The sequence below is a fragment of the Talpa occidentalis genome, unplaced genomic scaffold, assembly GCF_014898055.3.
Source record: "Talpa occidentalis isolate TD23 unplaced genomic scaffold, MPIMG_talOcc4v2.1 talOcc4.14, whole genome shotgun sequence".
In the NCBI taxonomy this organism is placed as follows: Eukaryota; Metazoa; Chordata; class Mammalia; order Eulipotyphla; family Talpidae; genus Talpa; species Talpa occidentalis.
Window position 1 is genome coordinate 58,640,438 of NW_023601433.1, and position 25,054 is coordinate 58,665,491.

A 25,054-nucleotide genomic window follows, 5' to 3' on the forward strand; every position below is an offset into this window, starting at 1 on the left:
TGAAAAATAAAGAAGACGATCAACTTTAGCTGCAATTATTTTTTCGGAAAGCAGTCAAATTTTGTTTCTATCCAACAAATATGTGTCCACAGTCTCTGACAAACTGGTACTATCTATCAGGCTATATATAAAAAAAAAGTATATGTATCAGGTTCTGTATAACAGCAAAGTATGTAGCCACGCAGTCTGGGTTTCTATCCAGACAATCAATTACTTACTGTGTGACATTGGGAAGACTGCCTTAATCTCTCTGTGTCATTCTCTCACCTGAAAAGAAACATTAGGCAACTTTAATTACTTTATGTGCACATAAAGATTATAGCTTGCTTGGCTCAAATTGAATGCTACAATGCATTTTCTAATATTATTGTCATTTACACAGACCTATTAAATTATCTTCCTGAAATGGGTTAATAACAGATTCTCAAGAAAGTCTTTAAGAAAATAGATTTGTCTTGATTTCAAATGTAGAAATTCATGGCATCCTTGTTGACTAGCTAATTATCACATTCTGGCTCGAAATATGTCTTGGTTTTCAGTGATGAGGCTGAGAAAATTTGTCAGTGACTTAGTTATCAGGATTATATGATAGATACATGTCCTTCAAACTTGATTTTCTTTTCTGTTCTACATTATAGATTAAATTGATAACATATTTGATCCATGAAAGAAAGCATTTCATTTTGCTTTGGCTCACAAGCTTTATTTTTTTTAATATATATGAATGTAAGAATGATATTAGTTGGTTGACATTTAAAGGCCCTATTTGATATTAGCATAAAAGAATAAATTTTATTAAGGGCATTATATTTCTATAGGTTAAACCAGATAATTAAAAGTAAAATAAAAATTACATTGAATTATATATTGGCTTCAATTGTAACATTTTATATTTCTTCCACAAAGCACCATATTGTTGGCATCGAATTAAAATTTCATCTAGGGTAAATACATCATTTTCTTTTATCTTACTTCCTGAGACAGTTTCCCAGGTAATTATAGGCATTAAGACATCAGGAGGTAGGATGATTCAATAATGACTGTGCCTTGTACACAAAAATTGATGCTGACTTCTTAAGAGAACAATGGTTTATACATATATATACATAATTATTTAGGTATAATATCTTAATCATATGTAAAATCATACATATATACTGTCTTAATTCTTCATGTCTCAATGGCCTACATATAGAAAGTGTGAAATATTTTAAATATCATCAATTATAGGAAAACAATTTTTTTTAAGAGTCGCTCTCCCTTTTTTTTTTTTAAGATTTATTTATTTTTATTCATTTATTTATACAAGCATTGGGTACAGTCAGAAGCGAGGGAGGGTGAGAAAATTCACCAGAGCCAGAGCGGGGAGCAGAGCAGGCAGAAGGACCGATGTACACTGCTGAGGGGAGCAGCAGGTGGCAGGAGAGGTCTGCGCGCCATGCGGGACCCTCCTCTGGTGGCTGGGGAGGAGCCAGGGATCGAACCGGCGCTGCAGAGGCTGGGGGCATCTTCGCAACCCAGCGCTCAACCGCCGCGCCACCGGGGAGGCCCGGAAAACAATTTTTTTAACCCACCTTTAGTAAATATGAACTGATGTCAATGTGATTTGCTCTAATTTCATCTTATTTATGAAGGATCACTTCATCTATATGTGTTACATGTAAATACATTTTTCTGAAATGCTTCTAACTGAATACACATTCCCTGAATGTTTGTCTTTTTATATTTATTGCAATTTTATGAGTACTTAGGACACATGCTTCCAATTTCGTTGGAACAATATGGATTTTTTGAGGTTAAATGATGTGTCTATGGCCATATATGCTCAGAAGTGCTGGGCAAAGTTATCATTAACACTTATCATTATCATTTCAACAGAGTTTCATGTATTATTTATGAATATGATCATTTCATATCTTTTGTCCATGACACGAAGACTCTACTAAGTGAATCACAAAGAATAGATCTTTATTTTCTACATTGAATAATATAATTAGAATAGGAAACAGAGAATATATATTGGTATAATTTTTGTAAAACACAAACATTTTAAAATAAATTTTATTTTATTAAAATTTCAAAAACACACTAGCAAAATGATATGTATTTGTTGATAGAGCAATCAAATATTTATGTAAAATGATGTTCATTACAACTTACTAAGAGCAAAATATTATATTCACATTCAAATGAATAGTTGCATGGAAGTTCACAATATTCTAAGTATAAACTCTTTACAAAAACATGTAAAATATTTATATTTTAATAACATATATAAATTATATATGAATGTGTGTGTAAATGTGTGTACAGAATCAGACCAAATATTTGGCAGTGAATATCTAGGAGTGAGTTGACTAGTAGAAGACAGAGGATACAGAAAACTTTACATCTTTGGTGTACATGCTGTATAGTGTTTGGATTTCCACAAATATTCACATATTATAATTGAACAGAAATAAAAATCCAAACACAAAAATACTTACGTATATTAGATAATGTAATTTTCAGGGTTGTGATACCTTGAAAAAAAGTCAGATTGACTTTTCCATGTGAATACTCTGTATCACGTGAATGGGAGTACACAATGGGGAGCTCTGACCAGTATAAGGTCATCTCTATGCTAAATTCCATAATCAATGAAACAAATACTACATTCTAGTTACAACAAAAAATGTAACTCATAGCATTTGGGAGACAGTGCCAGATACACAGTCAACCAATCTCAGGTTCATTTCATCCTCAGAACTTCATCTCCATTTTCCTGAGACTTTAAATTGAATAATGGACTGACTGTGTGTGAACAAAATGCATGCATTTCTTTTATATGTTTTAAATAGCAATGCAATCTGGGGAGACCCTGGTGAAGGAGCAGGGGGGCAGGACAGCAGCCGGGGAATGAGTGTTGTATGAGATAGGGACTTAATGAGATAAGAGAATATGTATTTTTGTGAAGGGAAAAAACTTCATAACATTTTTCATATGAAACATACACAAGAATAATGGAATAGATTATATCTTATGAAATGTGGCCTACAGTAAGTTACTGTTGCATGTCTTCCTTCCATAGAAAAGGAATGAATTGGAGACATTCACTTATAATGAAAATTGTCTGTATTTTTCTCAATTGAGAGAGTTCATTGAGACTTCATAGAGTAGGTTTATTACATATTACATGGGAAGGAAAAAACACATTTTTTGTTCCAATAACAATCTTTTATCAGACACAACAATGCACCTCCACAGCATTTGTATCAAAAAGAAGCTGCTGCAGATCGAAATTGTCAAAGTGGAGTTGCTTTTCAAAGTATCCTGTAGCAGCAGCTTTCAGCAAATGAAGCAAGGGCAAATTTGGGGGGAGAATGAAGCATTTCCTTCTTCCACCACCTACTATGGTGCAGCTTCTCTTGTTTGTTTGTTTGTGTTGCTGTTACTGCTCCCCTTCTGCTCCCACCCGCACCACCAATAGTTGATGAAAAAGAAGGAAAAGGACAGAGAAAAAAATTGCAAACATTCTGCTTTTAGTGGTCATGCTCGGGAGGCGTTGAAAAAAATAGTAGTCAGCAGATACATAATGATATGACAGATGCTGCCCATTAACTATTATTCTGTAGTAGCAAGAATCCTGGAAGTTAACATTTTATTGCAACCTGTCATCTCACCCACATTTTCAAGTTGGCCTCAAGTTTTCTAGGCTCCACTTCTCAAACAATTCTCATGTTTCTTCTTTTGAGTTGCTCTATACAATTCTGCAAATGGCTTATAAAAACTTTTTTTTTTTTCATAAAAACTGTCCTGTCAACTTTTCCCAACACTTCACCTCAAAAAATACCCAGAAATGGGATGGTGTTTCTTTTAAAACCATCCCTTCACTGATGTTGAAACTTAGTTTACATTGATTCCTCCTTGGTAATATTAACATATTATAGATTTCAGTTTATTTGCATACTTTTGTTTGTTGACAGAATTACTATGAAGTATTCTCTGCATTATTACCTTTGCCTAAGAAATATTTTCTGATTTCCTTTTTGTTCAGGGATTCTCTAGGAGACCTGGTTCAAATGCAAGCACTTGAAAAGTTATTTTGCTGTTTACTTTTGATATCTGGGATTACATTCATACCACATGGATTGTAAATGCTCTACTTAGTAGAATTTATTGAAATATACTTGAAGCTAGTTACATGAACAATTCTTATAGATCTTCCCTAGCTCTCAGAATGTATTTTCTTTGTTTCTTTGGAGTCATGCTTCATATGTAAATATTTATTATATTGCATTTATTGGTTGTATTATTTAAATCTTCTGTGCCCTCACCGGTTTTTTAAAATTGTTCTTTGATTAAAAAAACATGCATCTTTCTCTCTAATTTCAAAGTTAAATTCTCCATATATCACTAGGATAGCTTTCAGGTGCATTTTGCTTTATGTTCAATGCAGAAGAGTGTATGATTTCATTGTCATGGTGAGTCGTGGTTATTATTGGTCCTGTTTAATGCTTTCAGGCATGAGTTCTACTGTATCCCTTTAATATTCTGCCAGTCAATATATATTATCTACATTTTCTAATATAACTTATACAAATCCTTACTTAAAACTTTGATGGGGACTTCTGTTACAGAAAATTGACTTAATTGTTATCTTGGATTAGAGCACACTGAAATTATCTTTTTTTAATAATCAATAAATCAACAAAAACTACAAAACTAGCAGACAAAATAAAAATTCCTTTCCCTCAACATTTACGTGTTCTTCCTACTTGTCTCCGCACAAGAAAGCATGATACTAAATCTGTATTTTTTTTTCCCTTGCTTCCCTTTCTACATACTGGTAATATATTAATATGTACTGCTTAAAGATATTTTTTAAAAAATATGTATTTTTACATTTATAAAAAGATATATATTGTGTTTTAGAAATATGTGGTTTATATTGCTAAAATTCATCTCTTTTTTTTGCTGCTTTAGTTTATTTATTTTGTTGTATAATATTCTATTTAGTAAATGTCCCACAGTTTGTTATTCTCCTGTGTGGGGTAATTGTATTGGTCTTTTTTTTCCTTGCTATTTGAGCAATACTAATGCATTCTCGTACACATTAATAATTGATCTTGAACATTTAAATAAGCATGGGATTTCTTGATGGTGATGTGAAATTTTAACTTTAGAAATACCATAACCACACATTTTCCAAAAGGACTACAAATTTTCACATCTGTGTACTGCATTCTCTTTAACACTAGGTATTATAAAATTTGTTTGTCTTCCCAAACACAAAGGGTTAAACATTTAATATATTATGGTCTTGATTTGCATATCTATGGGTATTAATTAAAATATTTTCTATATTCATTGTCTGTATGTATTTTCATCTCCTATGATAACATGTCTCTTCCCAATTATTTTTAGATTATTTGCACACTGTTTATTGTTCTCTTCAAATAAATTTATATATTTCAGTTGGATCTATCAGCTACCTTTCGTTACTGGAACTCTTAACTAGGTTGAAATTTTCCTTGTCCTATTAATTGTTGCTGATTCCCTCATCATCCACATAGGTCAGGCCATTTGCCTTTGTCCAGCAGGGGAATGACATCATGTGGTAGAAAGCATAACCGTTTTGATAGCTATGGACTGATGAAGAAGTAACTGGGAAAACATCTCCTCTGTGCTTTGTTATGGAAATGAGGATTCTTAACTTTCACATTCTCCTGGAGCAAGTGTCTGTCTTTGCCCAAAAAACAAACAAAAGAACAACACACATGGGAGTGATTCGGTCAATCAGTGTTCATTCCTCTGTGGTTTTGCTGTGATCAGGAAATTCAGAGTCCCACACATGATAACACAGCTAATGTGTTGGGGAAATGAGACTCTTCACTAGGAAGACCAGCCATCTTAGAGGTTGCCATAAAGTTCCCTGTGCTACCGGTAAAACTAAGTTAGGGAGGAAATAAGATTTCAATGTTCCTCAGAATGTTATGGAAAAACCTCAAAACTTAATTGGGAGGGTTAAAAAACACTAGATTTTCATGAAACAAAAGGAAAATTTACTACTTTCCTCTTATGCCAACTCATCATTATTTCACTTACATCTTTTCTTCATTCCAGGTCTGGCCTCTTAAGAATGCAAATTCTCTTTACATTTTATCTTTGTCCTATAATACCGATTCCTTAAGGCCAAGAGTTTTATCTGTGAATATATTATATACAAGACTGATCACAGAGCTAGGGCTAATTAGTGGTTTTATATCATCATTATCATTACCATTTTAAGTGTAGGTGTATATCAAGCTGACAATTCAAATTTATTGGGTAAATAAATGGAGAATATTTATTCATTTTACAAAGGAGTTCTGCCCAAGGCTTATTAAATCAAACATTCTTTAAAATTGCATCAATGTGGCATAGTCCTTTTCAGGAATAAGCATAATTTTATAAGGTACAAAATGCATTCTAAACCAGAGGAAAAAGGAATAAAAGTTTCCTTGCTGTATTTCCCTTATAAACACACATCCAAGTAGGATGTGGCTATGCTGCCTCTTGAGCATTCTCCCACCTTCACAATTTGATGGATCAAGAAACTTCACCCATCAGCAGCAACACTCACAGGCTGGTTTCCTACTCTGATATGCATCCTTATTTTGCTGTAATTACTTGAAATTAAATAAAAAATGCTTTTCAATGATGAAAATCTTAAGGTATAAATTATAGATTGGGAAACATTGTATCTGAATTCAGAGTACTGAAGATAACATATTTTTCTTTCAGCAAAATATTTTTTCTTCTTATTTAGTTTTATCCTTGAGATTTTCTAGTCTCCCTTTTACATCCATTGTCATAAGAGATCCTAGATAATTCTTGACTGGATTTGGAAATTCCCATTGTGGTTTCTTCCGTTGATGTTGTTTTTGTGGTTTTCAAAATTTAGCAATCATTTGATCAAACATAGACACCTTCTATTGCAACAAGCACAATTATATTGTATTATTAAGAAAAAAAAAAACACCACTAATCATAAATGTGAGTTACCAGTGATTCTAAGATATACCTATTTCATAGATGTTGAATTGTGAAGATATGTGTGATATACAACCAATGAACTATGGAATTAAATATCTTTTGACTTGACTTGGGACATCTTTCATGTGTATAGGGAACAAAGTTAATCCTGAGAATCTATGTCCTTGGAAATTATATTTCCACTTCTTGATAATAGTGTTGGATTTTTTAAAATAGCAACTTCTCTCTTTTTCCATTTTTCAAGCCAGCCCTTACTAGGCCTCAGAATTACTCAAAGGCTAAACTGTCACCTTAGTCCAGACTGCAGTAACAGAAATACTACAGACTGGGTGACTTATGAACAATAGAACTTAACTTACAGTATAAACAACATTCTATCAGAGACTGGAATTTGGTACTCAGGGTGCCATCATGGTTAGATTCTGATATGGGTCCCCTTCCAGATTCTAGACTTCCAACTACTCCTTATATATCCTCACATGGCAGAGAGAGGAAACCAGCTCACTTGTGAGCCTTTTGAAAGCACCAGCGCACTCATGAGGTGTCACCTCATCTAACTCAGTTACTTCCCATAGGTCCCACCTCTTATACCATCACACTTGGGTAAAGTGTTTTAACATATGAATTTGGGGGATGAGGGAACACAAAAATTCAGGCTATAACAATGGACAGCAATCATTAGATCAAATTTAGACACTTTCTATTGCAACAAGCACACTTTTGTCATTAAGGAAAAAAAAAAACACCACATAATCATAAATATGAGATTCCACTGATTCTTCATAGAAGCCTAGGATTTTCTGTGAATCATTTTAGTTCTTCTAGCATGCAAGTTGGAAAGCACTGTGTACTTTACCTAGGCTGCTCTTCAGAGAGTCACTTATTGCCCACAGCCCTCTATTTGCTCTTCCCCTCAAGTCAAATCAAAGCTATTGTGGCTTTTTCACCTCAGTTCCTACATTGTTGACCTGCATTCGCACATCGGGATCAACTCTTCTCTAGAGTAGCACTTGAAACTTCCAACACTCCCAGCAATGCCTGGTCATGCATTTGTAGATTTCAAATAACCAGAAGACACAAGGCCAGCATAATCTGAATAATGCTTGGCCCACACCCACCAATGTGGGATTCTGAACTAATGACAGGACTCCACATTAATAAGATACATAAAAATCTCACTGCTTTACACACTTTCAGATTCTCAGATCAAGTCTCCTAGAATAATATGCAATGTTTTATGTTTAGTGTGGATTCAAAACTCAACTGCCAATAAATAATATGCTTGCACAAGCTGAGCTGATATGACATATGTACTTCATTGTTGTAATATAACTGTGCCTCTTCTCCTTATTTTCTATCCTGGCCTCTATGACACGAGGTAGAAAAAATAAAAAAGAAACACTGGCAACTGAAGCAATTATTCCTTTGTTCCTCATTCCAGGATCAATAGACTGGGACATTTAGTGAACATGAGTTTCATTGAAAACGATGTTTGTCACTCTCATTTGGAACTCATAAAATGTAGTAGAAGGAATATGTGATTTAGTGCTGGAAGCCCTGGTTTGAGACTGGGAATTATCACTTACTAGTTGTAAAGCCTTAGATGAGCCTTCTAATCTCCTTGAGACTCAGTCTCTCCTTTATAAAATTAAAGTCAATAACTTCCTTATATGTGTCATTCTAGTATGAAGGAGGATCAAAACAAAAACAGAACAGTAAAGATTAAAAAATTACTGCGAACTTTAAAATAATATGCATGTGCAGAGGAAAAGGAATAATCATTTAAATAGAAACCACCTATTTGAATAATTATTTAAATAGAAACATCACATGATGTCCATTCTCAACACCCTTTCTCCCAACTTTTGAATTTACCAACCTTCATGTGGGTAGTAGAGCATGGACACATCAGATTCAAACAGTAGCCCTGAGAAGCTAAGTCTAAGTTAGAAATGGATGTTAAAAATGGTGGAAATGCCTGGATGTACAATTCAGACCTGAAGCTTGCAGTTCAAGACTGAGATGAAATAAGTGTCCTTCCTCCATGCACATCCCTGCCACCACTCTTAATTGTGAAATCCACTTCAATCTTATGTTTTCTGTAACTAGAACAGTAAAATCACACTGTTCCTGCATGAAGTGATCTCACATCTAATACAGGATCATTGTATGTTTGTACTCATTTTCATCCACATTTTTCTGTAAAATCTATTTGTACGTAGGAAATGCCCACTCTTCCATTGAGTGATTGCTTAGGGATGGTTTATCCTATTTGTGTTATATACACAGGAAAACTTGAATTTTATAAACTAAAAGAGAATCTGCTGTTTGGGTAAGAAATCTGTTCAACTAAATACAGATTTTATACCTTCTTTTAAATTCCAAACTGAGCTCTTCCTTCTCAATTTTTCAAAAGCCAAGAAGCACTGATTTTGAACAAACCTGTGAATGCAGCACATATCTCTATTATTAAAGGCAAACAGCACCTTCCTATTACAATAGGAATATGAGCCATCAGCTCTCAATCTGATCTGGTCCTAATTCAATTAAATCATTACATTCTTGTCTTTCACTGATTTTTCCGGCCAACAGAAAACCATGGAATGAATGTGTTAAATGGCCATTTTTAAATAGTGTGTGCATTTATGGGGGGGGGACACAATTTAATGCTAAAAAGGAGAATAAATTGCTGATCTCTCTCTCTTTTTTTTTTTTTTTTAACAAATGGCTGGGAGGGTTGTAATGTATTAGATTTTTTTTCCAGAGGTAATCTTAGATGTGGAGTGAATGAAGTGAAGTCTGTTATCAATCCATAACATCTGCCGCAGTGTCAAGTGATGAAATGGGCGACCCCAGAGCCCAAGACAGCTGGGACGGCTTTCTTAATGCAGGAGGGTATTGTGCAAACAAACAGACACTGATACGGTCTATGGTTGTCACAATTATTCAGGCTGGTGATACATCTTCCCGTATTAGCTGCTCGAGCAGTCCTATTTCTTTTAAAAGTAAACTACTGTATAACAATCACTACCCTGGCCTGTGAGTCAGTGGGTACAAATAGAATAAATACCCTGGAAATAAAAAATAAATATAAATTAAAATTTATCACCAGAGCAATAACCTGAAAACCAGATACAAGATGAAACAAAACGAGACAAAACACAGAGCAAAAGCAGGGGAAGGGAAATGCAAACAAAAACCAAGGCACTAATTAAAAAAATGAATTAATTAACAATTTTCTTTGAGCTTGATAGTATTAGGAGTTCAAGTGAAAGATAGAATTTTAATTTTAATTCATGCTTCTTCACAGGTTTATGTTCAGCATGATGGGAATAAGTATTAAAAATGGTAACGCCTAAGTTTTAGGCATGGAAAAGATTCTACAAAATTTAGAAAAGTAATATTTCCAGAATTCATTATTATTTACATACATTTATATCTGAAGGAGCTACTGAGTGTAATTACAAATGGAATTTTGATTTCATCTAGTCAAGCTTTTGGTGGATAAGGAAATATTTTGAATCTAACTGGAAATTTTGCAGACTGCTTATGACTTTGAGTTCAGGTATTATGCAATGCAGCTTCAAATACAGATCCTGGTTTTTGAATAAACAATCTAGAACCAACTGCAAAAATAGTTACATTTGAGTTCTCTTCACTTGCATTAAGACTCATAGAAAAACTGTTTTCATGAGATTTTAAATCCCATCAAGTCTCATCTAATTGGGCAGATGTGAAAATTAGTAAAAGAGGTAAGGATTTTCCTTGCAGACCTTTTATTTTTAGTTCTGTGATATTCCACATCACATTACATTGTGTCTTTCTGTTACCAATTTACCTCTGGTAGAATTAGAGGTAAGCCAGTTTCAGTTTTTGTTAAAAAGATGTATACCTGAAAACCAAATAAAAGTGTAAAATTATATACAAGTTACTGATGTTTGACAGAGATACATTGGTTCTTAAAAATCAAGATAACAATCCTCAAATATCCATATATATTTTACTCAAAAATTTTCTAGGTATATACTAATGAATTTTGTAGCATATGTTCATTCATGAAAAAGTCAAGCTCAAGTATCAAAAAAGCTCCAAAGTGCCAAAATCGGTGCTTCTATAAGGAATAGTTCAAACCTTATTCATCATTGTATCTGTCTGAACACATGACACTAAGCTTGGCAAACAGTGCATATCACTGAATGCTGCTTCAGTTGATGTATATTTTGTTAGCTTTGAAGATGCCAAAATAAACTCAATTATGTCAGAAGTAGATATAAATGAGAATACTTCCTCTCTGACAGTGGGACATTTTTGTTAACTCATTCATTCATTCAGCAAACATTTGCTGAGCATATCCTACATGACTCGCTTAATTCAAAATGTTAAGGATAAAACAGTGAATAAGACAAATAGTCGCTGCCCTTAGGAAGCTTACATTTTCTCAGATGGTGTCAACTTCGTAATCATGAGTATTACAAAGAGAAACTCAGTAAGCCATATCTATTTATATAAAAGAAACTAAACCTAGTTCAGAAGGTAGTGTGAAACCATAGATGATTCCCTAAGGAACTGACCCTAAAGATAAGGTCCATAAAGAAGGCAGGACTTAAAAATGCAAAGGGCCAGGACACAGGATTTAATTCTAGACAGAGAGAAAAGCAAAAACAAGAAAGAAGATGGCAGATTCACAAATAAAAAAAAAAAATCAGCTGTAACTGAAGAATAAAGGTATAGAAATACAGGAGAACAAGGAGACAAGACACATGGAGAGAGGAGTGGTTATATAACATCAAACTAAAAAGACAGACCTGTCATCATGCCCAGGGACTTAAAAATAGGAGTAATAGTCAAGATACATGATAATCACTAGAGCATAGTTACCAGTCATTTAGAGATAATCCCTACATGGAACTCAAATTTGAAACACCCCCCCCCAAAAAAAAGGATCAGCGTGGCAGTGATTGCTATATATATGAGTGTAGATTACAGAACAAAAGTTTGGGTCCCTAAATGATAATCTAGAGGCAAATAGCCTAACTGGTCTGGTCTCATTACCTCAAAACTGTTTTGCGTGCAACAAATATACACTTAGCATGTTTAAAACACTGTATCGGTGGGTCTCTTTGATAAGGGGACTTAGCTTTACCCAAACTAAGTAACATATAGTCATCTATAGGGCATGCATAAATGTGTTTATCCAGTAAAGATCTTGTCTATCTTATGTACACTACTATTCTCTGTGCTTTAAACATTACCAGTGGGGTTGGGCATTCAATAAAACTTTCTCAAATAAATGAATGAATGCTGAGTCATTGGAAATCAATTGTGTACAAAAAACTATGCTGGATCCTATTGTGGGACAACTTTAGGGATATTAGATGAGGTTCCTTAAGTCATAAAGCCTTAGACTGTAGTAGGGAAAAATACATATTTTACAAACTGTCATAATAATACATATGAGAAAAATCACAAGTACTGCAAATACAAGAAAGAGAAGGAGTTTGTTATCTATGTGGTGAATCCACCACAGTCTTCTCTGAACATGTAATAAATGAATTGGACATTGCAGAAAACATTGTATATCAGCAAGTCAAATTCAAGAGTCAAGAGGAAGTTCATGGCTGATAAACAAAACAGCATATTCAAAGATATTGAGATGGACACATTCAAGATAGTAAGTAATATTGAAATTGTAAATATTTTCCCCAAAACATTTATAATGGATGTTTCTTTATCATCTGTGATACACAGATGTGGTTCCATTTTGTGGATCACTCTACAGGAGGACTGAATCTACTAATCTTTAATTTTTTGTTTAATTGTACTTATTTTTTTTATCATTATCATTATCTGAGGTAATATTGGGGCACCCCATATGGTATTACCAGCATAGTACACCCACTCCCAACTCACCCATAATCTACCCTTGTACTCCCTCCCTCTTTATTCTTTCTCCACCTACAGCCCCCCCCCGCCCCCCATCAACTCCCTCTCCTTGGTGCTTTAGTTATGTATCCACTATCATGGGTTAGTTTTTCAGCTTATGTTTATTTTTGAAGTCCTTTCTGATCATAATGGTAGAAGTGATAGAATTCCATAATTTAGCATCTTTCTCAAATAATGATTTATTTAAAAGTTCCAGAAGGAGATATCCACAGATTACTATAGATGTTGATGAGTATAAAGTTAGAAAACAAGATGCTCAGGATTTAGGTTTAATTTTTTTAACTAACTTAACTGATTATTTGAATGGTTGTGTTGAGATGCCTATGTTTATCACCCTCTTGAGTTTGCTGTCCAGTTGCATTTTAGGATAGAAGACGGTAAGATGATGGAACAGATACATTAATGCAAGTGATGCCTGTTAAGTTGTGAGAGGTCCAGTGCTAAATGAAGGTGATACAAAAATAAAATATAGTCCTGGATTCTGAGAAAACATCATCTGTATATAGAGTTGTTCCACTAGAAATAATTTTTTACTGAGCTATTTACACACAAATCAATGTGTAGAGATCTTTCATCCTAGAAAGGTCTAATATAAACCAAAAACTCTTAATTTAACAAGTTCCAAGTTCTATACATATTTTATATTTCTTTTGTGTAGAAGCTTTCAAAAGTATAATTTGCAGAATTTGGGAAATTAACATTAACAGAAAATATTGTCAATTGGTTTCTCTCAACTTCTCTCCCTCCCTCCCTTACTGTTAACTCCCTTACTTTCTTTCTTATGCTTTGAATCCTATACTTCTTTTGTGGAAAGGCTAAGTGATATTTTTGAAAAAGAGATCCTCAAGACCAAAACATTCTAGAAGTTTCTTTTATATTTGTAATATTTTAATGATATACTACTTTTTTGACTGATACTTTGTTTTATTTTTTTAAAGAGCTATTTGTTTATGCACATAAGAACTGGGGCATAGGCCAGAGGTGTGGGGAATGAGAGGATTCACTAGAGATAGTGGGGAACAGAACAGGCAGACCAACTGAAATACACTGCTGAGAGGAGCTATGGGAGAGTCAGGAGAGGTCTGCTGCGCCATGTGGGTATCCCCCTGGCCAGGGAGCGAACTCATGCAGCAGTGGCTATGGACAGCTCCGTAGGTTGCGTCCTAACCCCTTGCACCACCAGGGAGGCCCCTAATATGTTACTTTTTTTTTTACATACTAATGCCTTACATCATAAAACATATAATTCATTTTAAATGCCTTTTCAAATGGACTGGATGAAAATGAAATTTGTTATGTCAAAGTATCTCAACTAGGCTTGATAATTTTTAAAAGACAAATTTAGCTTTTTATATTTTTTATTCATATCACTGAACTTCTTTATCAAGTTTTATTGAAAAATAACTGATATACATCCTAAGTGTAAAGCATATGGTATGATGGTTTCATTTACATATTGTGAAATGATTGCCACAATAAATTCAGCTAATATCCACTATCTCATATAGATAGAACAAAAAAAAAAGAGAGGAAAAAAATTCTCCCTGTGATTACCACTCTTAAGATATCCTATCTGTTACAAGGTAACATTAAATTGTAGTCATCATGTTGTAAATTACATCTTATTTATCTTATAACTGGAAGGTTGTACCTTTTGACCACTTTTCTCCAATTCCCCCTCCCTCACTTTCTGCCTGTATTAACCATGTTGGTTCTCTTTATCTACAAATTTTGAATTTGCTTTTTTAAGTTTCCACATATAAGTGCAATAATACATTGCTTATCTTTCTTTGTTTGACCCATTTAAGTTATAGTATAAGGCCCTCAAGTTCCAGGCATGTTGTTGCAAGAAGTCGGATTTCCTTGTTGTGTTTTTTTGTTGATAGCTGAATAATATTCCATTGTATATGTATGCCACAACCTCTTTATACATTCATCCATCAATGTTCACTTAAGTTGTTTCCACATCTTGACTATTATAAATAATGCTTCTGTGGACATGATTTGTTGTTTTTGTTTCCTTCTAATATGTTCTCAGAAGGGGATTTTTAGAGCACATGTCAGTTCTATTTTTAATTTTCCGAGAATCCTCCATATTGTTTTTTTTTTTTTAAGATTTATTTATTTATATAAGCACTGGGTACAGTCAGAAGCATGGGAGGGTGAGAGAATTCACCAGAGCCAGAGCAGGGAGCAGAACAGGCAGAAGGACCAAAGTATACTGCTGAGGGGAGCAGCGGGCGTGGCAGGAGAGGTCTGCGCATCATGTGGGACCCTCGCCCGTGGCCGGGGATTGAACCTGTGCTGCAGAGGTTGCGGGGCAGCCCAGTGCTCAATTTGCAGCCCAGCGCTCAACTGCTGCGCCACCGGGGAGGCCCCATTTTTTTTATAGTACTGCACCATATATGATTTAGAGGTACAGGTTCATATCTCTTTAGCTGAGTTACTACACCATACTCACCACTGAAATACGGGCAGTCCTTTACCATTGTCCATTGTGCTATTTTTCAAATTGTGATTGAGAATCATTGAGTGGTTAAACCAATTCTGTAGATTAAACCTACTTTTATTTTCAGTGAAAGTCAACTTATTATAATAAAACAGAACAGTGTGAAAAATATCAGACTGCATTACCCAGAGAAAGTGTAAGCTTTGCTTTGTGAAACATTTTTAACATGATTGTGTATTCTGAGTTAGGATATAAATCTTGAGAAACAATGATTTCATAATCATGCCTCATTTAGGCCCTGGTAACTGATGGTAGATGGAGAATAGAATTACTTTTCCTATACAGAGTTAGCATAGCAATGTAACTGCTACAAATGTCAATCACATGTTAAAGGTCTCCTCCTGGGTGTGCAATGATAATGGAAGCCACAATGTAGTTGCTATTCTTTGAAGTGGCTTAGGTAGGTGATTTCTCCACTGATGTTTTTTTAAATACATGACCAACTCTGCCACTGTCTGAAATATATTTATTTATATTTATTGCTTGAAACTGAGCATAAATTTGCCTTTTTTCTCCCAAGGAAAAAAGAGACCAAACTGTATTGGTAAGAGAGTGAAGTCTATTTTGTTCCATCTATTGTCATGAAATATTTCATGGTGCCATCTAAATGGGTTGTTTTTTCAGCCTTTTATCATGGACAATTTTGTCAACATCAATAATTAGTTATTCAGAGCATTCAGCTTTTGCTGGAATTAAGCAAACTCTCAGTTAAACACCTGTTTTAAACACTGAGGTCAAACTCTATATACAAACAGGTTCTCCAACCAAAATCTGCTCTTCTCTCTTTGGTTGGCTTTAACTAAAAGTTGCCTTAACTATATTCTTATTTTTTCTGAATACATTTGTGGTTTGAAAATAATTTTGTCTATTTAAAAAGTTATTTTGAGGCAGAAAAGAAGTGAGATTCCTACTTTTTTTTTCTGTCTCATCAATTGCCCTCATATTTCATTGTTAGACATAATTATAACATCATTTAGGTCTCAATAAAATGCCCACATTTCTAAGTCATGATAACAATCCACTGATAAAGTATTTTGATTAGTCACAGACAGCTTTTGTAGATGTCAGCTTGTATTCACTGCTGGCATCTTTTAAGCAATTCAGTTCTTCAGTAACTTCATGTACTTCTTCAGTTAATTACCACTCTTACTGTCAGCCCAGAGATTGAGTTGAGCTGATATATGTCACTCCCCTTTTAGGATGCTAAAGATGATTCCACAAATTCTGAAGGTAGAAGTTGTGATGCTTGTAGAAGTGTCTATAGCTATTTCCTATTTGCATGAGGAAGGCCAGATAGTCACATACTTTCTACTTTGTTTAGAGATCCTCAGTCCCCTTTACCAAAAACTTTGTCTCCATCAAACTAACATAGCTACAAATGGAAACCTATGAGAAATTTACTCCTGAAAATTGGACATTTTTTGCAGGAATTACCCAAGAATAAAATTACTTCAAAAAAGATTAGCATTCATTAATCATTATCATCTCAAGAAGATTGTGTTCCTTTTCTTTAAAGAGTAAAACATGTTTATAGGAAGAGGAAGGTCTCGACTCCTATTCTAGATGGGCCATTTTCTAGGTATGGTACCGGTAAAGTCACCTACTTTTCCCATCCACTCTTACTCAAGAGTAAATTGGACAGATAGAAGACAGGTGCAGAAAGAGAAACAGTATTGTGTTGGGAAAAAGAACACAGACCCTGGAACAACACTGTCTGGGTTCAGATCGCACCAAACCACGGCTGAGTGAATGACCTCACTGTGCTCACCACCTCATCTGTAATAAGGGAATTATAATGATAGAAAATAACTATGAATAGGTGATTGTAAAGGACAAATGCATTAATACATGGGAGGCACTTAGAACAGTACTGAGCACAGAGTAAACACAACAGAACTACTGGAGATTACTGATTCTGCTTTGGAAGCTGAAAATGCAACAATCATGTAGTAGACCTTATGACACTTGGACATTCACAGTGTCCTGTGAAAATGAAGCCTTCCTCGTAAGTTTTGATGGAACATGTATGAAGGGAATAGGTCCAATACATGACAAGAACATCTAGGTGATAATATAATGGGGGCACTCTGAGTTCCTGAAAGTAGCAAAAAATAGTTCAGTAAAGAGCAAGGATTTGCACTACAATGGCAGAGAGGGCTGAGAAAATGTTGAGAAGTATATACACTTGACAATTTTGAAATTTCAAATTTGAGTTGGCTCACATTTTAGTTGCTGCTTTCTCATATGTAATGAACAATGCATCAGGCCATAATGAAAACACTTTTGAAGACTGAAAGATTTTCAACACCTTACGTGTATATTTATCTTCTTGAGTCACATTTTAGCCTACTCCATCCTACCAGGAATAGTTCTGATAAATGAAGCCTGTAAATCATATGCATTTTTTAAAATAACCTACCAGAAATTATACAAATAAATTTAAGTTTTTCTTCAAAGCAAATACCTTCATTTAATAACTAAAAATTATTATAAATTGATGGTAAGCAAAAAATATAACTTATAACACTGCCATTGATCCAAATATTTTTAGAAATTTTACTTGAATTACTTTGAGTTAGTTTTGAGTGACATGAAGAAATCAGTCCTATTAATTTTATAGTTACGCTTCTTCATTGCATATTTACCAGTTGGATTTCCTATCCTGAGGGTTTCTAGGATGAAATTAAGACAACCAACCTAATTCCTTTTACACCTGTTATAAAAGCACCTTATTTCCCCCAAAGAATTTATTTAAATCAATGATCAAACAACTCTTTCTGTACAGGTTCACATAATGAAAAGTTCAGGTTTTGTGGACCATCCTACCTCTGTCATAATTACTCAGCTTGGCAGCTGGAGCTTGAAAGCAGTCAGAGACAACATATAAATGGATGGGCATAGTGATGTTCCAATAAAACTCTGTTTACAAAAAGAGGTGGTGGGCAGAGTTTAGCCTTTTGGTTGCAGTATTCAGCCTCTGATTTGACCCCTCAGATATTGATGAGAACAACTCTCTTTTTGTTCAGAATAAGGACTGAAGGATGATATAACGTAGTACTAGGCACATGGCAGACAATCAACTCACCTTTTTACTCTCCTAGTGGTTGCAACATATTGGAATCACATGAGCATGGACCCAGAAGATCGTTCAAGTTTTGGCAGCAACTAGCTGTGCAATTCTCTAAGCATCGTATCTCTCATTTGTGAAATAGGACCATCTTTTATCACTGTATGGGACACTAGAAATCGTAAGTATGGCAGAGTATGAAAATTCTGGCCACAGAGAAGGTACCAAAACAATGACAATGTTTCAAACTCTCTCTAAAGATTTCCATTTCAAAAGGTTGTCTGAAATCTTTATATCCCAAACAGCAGATAGATCACTCTTGTTATTTCTCCTCAACAGTAGCATATTTTGGAATTCTCAATTGTTTATTTGCTAGAAATTAAGTAGCATTTCTTTCTCGGGCCTCACAGAACTTTAGAACTGAAACCAACTGTCAAGATCAGCCATCATTCTCATTTTACAGATAAAGAAACTGAGCCTCCTAGAGATTAAATGACATTCCTAAAGTCACTTAGCAACTCAGGAGAAGGGTTCAGACCAGGACTCCATGCACATGATTCTCTGTCCAGCATTTTCATACTATAAAACTCACCCTACTTCAGTGGTTTTCATACTCAGTGAGGCTGGAAGGAAGTTCTGCCCTCTGGGCCATCTGGCTATGCAAATACACACTTCCTACCGCAGAGGACAAGATGTGGCCAATCACAGAGAAGAAAGTTCAGTGAAAGGAGAGGATTTCTCTTTGCACCCCTACTTTATCAAGTCAGACATTTAAAAGATAGACTGGCTGACCTCCATTGCTTGAGACAGGTTTCAGTGACATCACGGAATGTGTGCACTTGCATTCTGTAGGGCTGCACCCTATAGAGCCCATGACACTCTACACACTGTTCTTCCCTGCTGATATAACTTAGAAAATGTCACTGCACAAACCATGTGGCATATATGGCATTTGGAACACATTGAACAATGGTATGACATTTTGAGCTGCTGAAAGCCGAGCCACATGGTGTCTATACTGTCCGGATCGTAAATAACATCCCTCTCTTGTTCTGCCCTCCCCTATTGATTCTCAACCCTCCTTTCTTCTATTACTAACTGAAAAAATATTTTCTTCCTTCCTAAATGAAGTTCCTTGACTGGAATTTCATTAACATGAAATCCCATCTTCTTCATAGCATTTGAATACATTCTCTTTTTGTTTTGCTTCTCTCTTTTTTTATCACTACTTTTCCTATAAAGATAAATGTATGAATTGAGGAGCTCTTCATATAATTTTCCAAACAAAGAAAACTCCTTTTACTAGGATTAGAATCTTTACCATTTACACACACAAGCACACACACACACACATGCATACACGTCATATATGACATGTTTTTGTCATTGCCAGTATTCTCTAAAAGTTTATTATATATGCTACACATGCTAAGGGCCATCTCTGTAAGAGATTTTGGGAGAATGATTTTAAAAATGTTGTGTCTGTACATTTTCTTATTGCTAGGCAATTTAATTAAACTGGTAAAATTTAGCTTCCTTGCTAATTGAAATGGCTGTTAAAGTGCAGTTTTAAAGTATATTTATTTTTACAAGTATTTAATTTTATGCCAATTTGCTTTCTGGCCATCTTTCACATTGGTTTTTCTTTGGATTAAAATAATCTGGCAATTACATACCTCATAAAAATCATATGTATAGTCATGTATATTTGTAAGGAGCAATGAATATACTTTCCCTTTCTCATTTATGCTTTAAAGAATCTTTAGTATTCTAAGCACAACTGTTAATTGATGAGTGATTGAGGAATCAGTAGACTAAGGAACCATGTAGACCCTATATTAGTTATACATCACAGCATATTTTCCCTCTATATCTGTCTGAAAATTTCAAGTTAGAAAGTATGCAGATGATATTGAATCACTTGTGGTATGGCCAAGCTGCCACTTCATCACAGACTCTCATCCCAACACCACATTTTCCATTAGGATGTTTCCATCAGGATCAAGTTCCTCTTCAGGGATAAGAACTGCTCATCTTGTCTTCCTGTTCTTCATAAAGGCAGCTTGAAAGAGCCCATAATCAGCAGAGTTATCAGTAGCTGATTTAGTTCCTTCTAAATGTATTGGTAAAAGAAAGACCTGGGGGTCATTTTAGCCACTCATTCCTGATACTCCCTGTCGCAACATGCTCCCCCATCTCTGTACTAGAGTACTTAATATGCATGTATCCGGTACCAGTTCAAATAAATTGAGCAGTTTCAAGATTGTACTCTGCCCTAGAATTCAAAATCAAGATTTTAATTATGTGTAACAGAGTACAGAATGAAAAAGCAGACCACTTACTGAGTTAAATCAGTAAAACATCAACAATAAAAATACATTACTTAAAGCATCCAAATAATAAAGTTGGAAGATTTGGGGTTTGATTATCAATAATAATTCAATTGAAATTGACTCTGTAAAACTTTTAAGCATACAAGAATACAAAGTACAAGAATAATTAATTTTCAGGAATTTGTTCATTATCTAAAGTTATTTTCCCCACTGTACTTTAAACTATAATCTTAAAATTGTCTGCAATCCAAATCTATGAAACCCCAGCTATTTAGTGCCAATAGCTACATTTTAATACTTTTTGCTGTATTAATTTGTGAAAAATCATCTCTTATTTGCAATTTATGCAGCATTTTGCTTTGTTTCATTAATCTGTGTTAAAACATATTAAACACTTATTTTAGTGTAAATTCTTCTATGTTGAGGTATAATTTTATATGAAAATACTTGTATATCAACTCTTGATCTAAAATAAAACTACATGCATTTACATTTATGCTAAAGTTTTGGAAGCACTTTGGAATTCAACTAGAATGATAGAGATTTAAAAACAGGAAATTTTGGAAAATAAATCTTACTATTAATAGTTCATGAAAGCCCTAATCTAATGCTGTAAAGGATGATGGCATGAAGCAAAGGCAAGCAGCTATTGCAATTTAAAATTATATTTCCATTAGCACTTTGTAAAGAATCTGTTTTTATCTGACTTGCTAATAAGACAAAAGTTTCTGAAAGAGCAGACTTTGAAAATATTTGTGAAACAATAAAGAAGTAAAAGAAAAAAGAACAATCTGAAAGTCAATAGGTGCTAAAAAGAAAAAAAAAGTGAACATTATAAAACACCTTTTCAAAGGACTTCTAATGTACAATATTTAAATACAAACAGTAACTAGTGTTACACCAGCTGCTCTCAGGTTTGCAAAATATATCAAAGTACAGCATATTGGAATGAGTCCTGAGTTTCCATTTACTTTATCTATCCAGACACATCAATTCTTTTTACTCCAGCCTGATAAAGTGGAACTGCAGCAGACAAATGAGCTAGTGGAGCTGACATAATGTGTTTGTCACAAAGAAGCGCTGGATAAAAAAGCATGACTTTGATCCTCAATGAGGTTACTATTTTACAGTACCATGAATTTAATTCTAACTTGATGCCTTAAGTCACCGTCCACTCTTTATTGGCCAAAGTTTATTCCCATCTCATCAACAACTTAACTCCTACCATCCTCATACAAGTAAAACTCTAACCTAAAACCCCAAAAGAAAAAAAAAAAGATGGAAATTTACAAGCAAAGGTTTACTAATAATCTTTGTAACATGATAAAAACTACCCTGAGTTAGATATTAGAGCTTAACTAGCAGGCTAATAACTACTGTTCATAAACCCAAGGTGTGAGGTGGTAATTTTAATGGAAGCTTGATTTGTACTTCAATGATGATACATAAAAGATGACAGAAAATTATTGCTTTGTGAATTACATAAATATATAAATGTGATTTTTGAACATTTCAGACATGAAAAAGCTATTCATTTTTCATAAACACTTGAATATATTCAAGATTAAACTTTTGGTTTGAGTTCTGAATGACATGAAACATTTCTCTATTTCATCACTGGGCTCCTTTATCCAAGTAAATTAATTCAGCAGCTTTTCTTTAGCCCATCAGACAAATAAAAATGCCATAGGTGGAATCTATCATTGGTGGAGAGGCATAGGGAAATACAGAACTATGGGCTCCTAGTGACCAGTCTTCCCTGCAGATGAGTAAACACTGACTTGAACACTTGCAATAGGGAGCAAGAGTCTCTCTCTGACACACAGTATTGCAGCTTCACAGATTTCTTTCTTTTTATTTTTTTATAGTTTGTGGATCATTAGCCCAACAAATGAAGAAATGAAATGTGATAAATAAAAATTGGTACTGTGAATGCAAATCAATAAATTAATCCCAGTCTGGCCATAAAGTACATGTTAACATAATGGGATGCAAGCAGGAGAAAAATATTGTCCCTGCCAGAAATCTTTAACAATCAAATGTTTGGCAGAAATGTTATAAAAAATTTATAACACTGTCAAAGTTCTACCTTGGGTTAATTGCTACTAAGATAATTGAAATTTATGCCTGTTCATGCTCTTTTAATTAATATTTTTATGGTATTTTTGAAGATTAAGTATTAATGATAGACAGAGATTTAAAACACACATTTTCATCTTTTCCCACAATATCTTGAATTACAGTCACACTTTTGGCCATCAAAATAAGAAAAAAAAAAACCCTGTACTCTGTAAATCCATGCACAATCTCAGTTTCTTCATCTTTGGACAAACTTATATTAACAAGGATACAGAGGGAATTGGACTAAATTTACTATGGAGAGGAGACTTAACAGCTCTGAGACAAAAAAGTCTGGACATGTAAAAAATGTCATTTCATTCTTGCTTTTTCTGAAGGAACAACTGGTAAGCTTTGGTTAGCTGAGAATTACTTTAAAGTTGAATTTATATGCCACACCATGAGCAAGGGATGCCACCATTCCCCACAGACATTACCAGCTTGCAAACTGATGTCGAGGACCAAGATGACCACTAGTACATATCCAAGTGCCCCAGAGTAAGTCCTAGAAGGCACCAAAGATGGAGGTGAGAGGTAACCAGGTACTAAACACCTGTGCTTTCTGAGCGCCCCGCAGCATTTTGACCAAAGATGTTGTGATTGCCCATGGGGTAGAACAATGAAGCAACAAAGCCAGTAAGAGCTGAAGCAAGTTGAAAGATGATTCAGGATAACAAGCTTCATGCTAGGTTCATGCTCTAGGGGACCGTACTAATGCCCAAATTTCTGTCTGACTGGGTGAGCGGGGCCCTATCAAATGGATTACTCCCAGCTTTTCATGCTGTGTCATCTCTGTCCCCTCTCAAGCAGCAAAAACATTCTCTTGGTAAAGGCTATGGTCAGTAAATAAAGCTTCTCTGGGACTATAGCTGGTGAAATTGCTCTTAAAATTTTAACACAACACTGTGGTGTTAATTATCAAGTAGCAATAATCAAACTACTGTGCTCATAAAACTTGATCTGTCAGTATTATTGTACTTTTGTAAAATATGGAATTGAAATCAAGAAAGAGTATAAAACTTTTTTATAGTCACTCAGTAAGTGGCAGAATTAGGACACAGGTCTCTTATACAGGTTTCAGTGTATTTCTAATGTACCCCACTGTCCCACTGCCACTGCCATTGTCATATTTGATAGTTATCAGTAATGACAAATTACTAGACATAGAGTTAGTGAGGTTGATAGAATACAAACCGCAAAGGGAACCTGAAAATGGTAGAGAAACTTAGTTCTCTTTATGGTTATGTTACTGGTGAGACTCAACACAGCAAAATAACAAATCTCAGATATGAAAAGTTAAGAGAAGCTACTTGCTCATTTCACTCATTTTCTTACAAGTAGAATACTGCATGATTAGAAACATCCTTTTTAAAAAATTGAGAAGTTTGTGGACTTATCAAATAAGAAAATAACATCTATGTTTTTTTCAATTTATTTATGTAGTCATTGAGAATTATAATTAGACTTAGATTAAATTAATGGCTCTTCAAAAGATAACTGAAAATAAAAAGTACTCACCTGTTAAAGCTTCAAGTCCAGGGAAACGTGTATTAAATAAATGCGTCTTTGAATTCATTTAACTGTTTTAAAGTGAAGCCTGACATCCTGTGGTGTCCCCAAATAATACCTGTTTATTTGAAAATAGAAATTTTTAATTTGATTGTTATGCTTGGATTGACAATTCTCCACATATGATTAGAAAACATTTCCTAGAATGCAGTCACAGTAGTTAGCAATTACGGGGATTAATATGTTGAACCTTAATTCTATGAGTCAGATTATATTGATAATTGTGATCAGAGTTTATCTAGGCAATTAAAAGTAAGGTCCCTTTTCTAATACTATCCTCAAAGCTTATGTGAAGGGAATGCTTTACAGATACAATTGTCACCCAGTAAAATACTTTACTGTATTAGTTACAAAACTCAGTATTCATAGGTTTCCCAGCACGGTCCACACTGACATAAGTGATTCCAGTGAGGGTTCACCATTGTCATTCAGGTTCCCAAATCAGAAAAGATGGTGCACTGTAGTTGTGGTGTCACTAATGAGGCATGAATGATGAGA

General features: G+C 34.4%; 1 long non-coding RNA gene across 1 annotated transcript; it reads right to left on the reverse strand.

The window, feature by feature from the left end:
• Positions 1-229: 229 nt before the first annotated feature.
• Positions 230-24,608, reverse strand: LOC129145770 (uncharacterized). The gene is made up of 3 exons (XR_008551799.1): positions 24,506-24,608; positions 18,555-18,708; positions 230-267 (listed from the first exon to the last, which is right to left on the reverse strand). It is a non-coding gene; the product is annotated as an uncharacterized LOC129145770 (long non-coding RNA).
• Between the last annotated feature and the right edge of the window lie 446 nt (positions 24,609-25,054).